This window comes from Mus caroli, chromosome 8 (assembly GCF_900094665.2).
Source record: "Mus caroli chromosome 8, CAROLI_EIJ_v1.1, whole genome shotgun sequence".
NCBI lineage: Eukaryota > Metazoa > Chordata > Mammalia > Rodentia > Muridae > Mus > Mus caroli.
In genome coordinates this window covers 111052156-111055805 of record NC_034577.1, presented here as the reverse complement: position 1 = coordinate 111055805, position 3650 = coordinate 111052156, and positions in this window count along the sequence as shown.

Sequence of the window (3650 nt, the reverse complement as noted above, 5' to 3'; positions counted from 1 at the left end):
AGCCCTGGCTGTCCTGGAACTCACTCTGTAGACCAGGCTGGCCTCGAACTCAGAAATTCGCCTGTCTCTGCCTCCCAAGTGCTGGGATTAAAGGCGTGCGCCACCATCACCCGGCGAGAACCACACTTTTAAAGGATCAATTTGCGACAAGCCTTGTGCACACTGGGCAAGGGATCTACTCCTGAGCTCTGTTGCTAGCCCGCACATCACTTCTTTCTGACACACAGCCTCTCAGAGCCTGGGTGCTTCCTTGCTCCCTTGGACAGTGGCCTCAGGGCTTGGGGACAGACAGGGCTACCTGGAGAACACTGATATTCCTTTCAGCAGGAAGAAGCACAGTGACCCCAGGAGTGGTACACACAGTGACAGTGTATGACTCTCAGGCTGGGCTCAAAAGTCATGCGGCCTTTGCTCAGTACACTGGGGACCTGCACTTGGCTGAGCTCTGGTTGCCATGGAAGACGTGTGTGCACATCAGGTTACCAAGTGGAGAGATAGAGAGACCAGAGTACCAAGGATGCAGGGAAGAGTGTGTGCCGAGAAACCCAGGCTGTTGAGCTTTCCAAAGCTGAAGGAGGCACAGTGGTCTTTGTGCTCACAGATAAGTAAGAGGGGAACCTAGAATGTGAAACACTCGGGCTGTTCCTTCAAGGGAAGGGATACATAACCCGTTATCCCCCCAGAAGGCCAGGAGCAAATGTATTTAGTAGCCTGGTGACTTTGGCACTATCTGCGTGGTCAGAGACCTCCCCCGAAACCTTAACCTAAGCATGTTTTTTCTTAGTCAATCTATAGGGTCTACCACTGTTTTATCTATCTATCTATCTATCTATCTATCTATCTATCTATCTATCTATCTATCTTTATTTATTGTTTTTTTTTTCTGAGACAGGGTTTCTCTGTGTAGCCCTGGCTGTCCTGGAACTCACTCTGTAGACCAGGCTGGCCTTGAACTCAGAAATCTACCTGCCTCTGCCTCCCAAGGGCTGGGATTAAAGGCATGCGCCACCACACTGGGCCTGGGTCTACCATTGTTGTTGTTGGTGATTGCTTGTTTGTTGAGACTGGGTTTCTCAGTGTAGCTTTAGCTGTCCTGAACCTTGCTCTGTAGACCATGCTGGCCTCAAATACAGACATGCACCTTCCTCTGCCTTCTCAGTGCTGGAACTGAAGGCATGTGCCCCACTGCCCCACTTTATACATATCTATTTATCCATACACATTTATTTATACGTATCTATTGCTTGTATGCTACCATGACAGAAGAGGGCATCAGATCCCATTACAGATGGTTGTGAGCCACCATGTGGTTGCTGGGAATTGAACTTAGGACTTCTGGAAGAGCAGCTAGTGCTCTTAACCATTGAGTCATCTCTCCAGGCCCTGTTTTTTTGTTGTTTTTTTGTTTGTTTGTTTGTTTTTGAGACAGGGTTTCTCTGTGTAGCCCTGGTTGTCTTGGAACTCTCTCTGTAGACCAGGCTGGCCTCAAATTCAGAGATCCACCTGGCTCTGCCTCCTGAGTGCTGTGATTAAAGGTGTGCCCCACTTATGGAACCATCTTTATGGAAGGTGTCTACCAAGAGTTTCGATGCCGATCTTTATTTGGCTGACTCTGTTCCTCAAGGAGATTCACTTAAGCTTCACTGCGCACACGGGATTGAGTTAATTATCACCAGGAGAGTTTTCACCAACTTGTGCTGTGCCTAAATGTGCCTAAAATACTCAGGGTCAAACTCCAGATGTTTGAACCAATTGAACCGAACTGCCTTCTTGCCTCCCACAGATTGCTGCTCTGATGTCTGTGGAGGTTGCAGAGACCCCAGCACTAGCTAGCTTTCAGGACCACTCCCCACCTTCAACCCCATGGAACGGGTGATTCCACGATTGGGCAAGCCTTGGGTGAGAGCAGCTTTGCTGAGCTGATGCTCATCTTTTTTTGTTTTTGTTTCTTTTTTTGTTTTGGTTTTTCAAGACAGAATTTCTCTGTGTAGCCCTGGCTGTCCTGGAACTCACTCTGTAGACCAGGCTGGCCTCGAACTCAGAAATCCACCTGCCTCTGCCTCCAGAGTGCTGGAACTAAAGGCGTGCGCCACCACTGACCAGCTGAGGCTCATCTTTTTCCATGTCACAAACCACGGTCATCCAGCTTGGCTGTGATAGGCATGTCACTCCACAAAAGGCCAAGCCTCCTTCTTCCATCTCATCTCGGAAGCTCTCACACCAAGACAACAGACCACTGGCCAAGGGAAGGAGTTTGTGATTGGCAGTCATGTCCTATCTGGTGTGGCTCTAGGCTTCCAGGTGTGGGGTGTGCAGGTGCTTCCCTGCACTCTCTGGATACTGATTGGCTGAAGGCCCCAATAGTTATTGGCTTGATTATAGGTGGCCTCATTAAACCTTGCCTGCAGGGAGCCAACCTCAGTGCCACAGGCTCAAGGGGAGAGGAGCCTCTGTCTTCACTGACACTATCTGGTCTTCCCCTTCCCCTTCCCCTTCTCCCCCTTCTTCAGACACTCTAGAAGGGGGCATCAGATCACATTAGAGATGGTTGTGAGCCACCATGTGGTTGTGGGATTTGAACTCAGGACCTTTGGAAGATCTGTCAGTGCTCTTAACTGATGAGCCATCTTTTCAGCCCTGGTCTTTTCATTTTTGATTCTTTGAGACTGGGCTTTACTCTGCAACCCAGGGTGGTCTGGAACTTGTGGCAAGCCTCCTGCCTCAGACTCCGGAGTGCTGTTTCTCTGGTGGGGTGGCATTCAAGACAGGGTTTCTCTGTGTAGCCCTGGCTGTCCTGGAACTCACTCTGTAGACCAGGCAGGCTGGCCTCGAACTCAGAAATCCACCTGCCTCTGCCTCCCGAGTGCTGGGATTAAAGGCGTGCGCCACCACTCCTGGTTTGCTTTTGTTTTATAGTTTGATGTATAGAACCTAGAGTTTCATGCATGCTAGTGAAGAGCTGTGCCTCTGAGCGACACCCCCAGCCACCGCCTTTCTGATCAAGGGTCTTTCTTTATACTTAGCTTTCTCTTTGCTTACCAAATTACCTCAACTGACCCACAGCTCAGGTCACAGGGACTTAGTGTGGCAAGGAAGGATCTGAATAACACTCCTGGGTAAACACAGTCATTAGAAGCACAGTTGAAGTGGCACTAGAATACCCAGCCTCTCGCCGTGTTCAAAGGAAACCTGGTTCATTTCCCAATTCTATGTGTTCCACATGTAGGTTCATCCTCATAAGAGAAGAGAGAGATACAGACCGTGTAATAACCACAAAGCACATCCTGGCAGGCAAGTTCTTTTAATGTATGCCAGTGGAACTCAAAACAGAAGCAACATGCAAACCGTCAACCAAGGAGGCGAGACAGGAAAACTCTGAATGCCATAAAATTAAAATTACAAACACAAAAGCTACACATTAAAAAGCATATACAGTTACAGATCCCTGTGACATCAGGAGCCAGAAGGCACCACATGCTTTCAGCTCACCAGAAGGTCCCTGATTTCGACTGGGGCCAGCTGTTGATGGCTTTAACGTCAAACCTCAGGACCAGCACTTCCTGGGTCAACCTGTTATGTTTATCCGATGCTTTCACGTATCAGTTTATCATTAATTCATCAATTAGGTCAAAACAGGGTTCTCCTGTAGC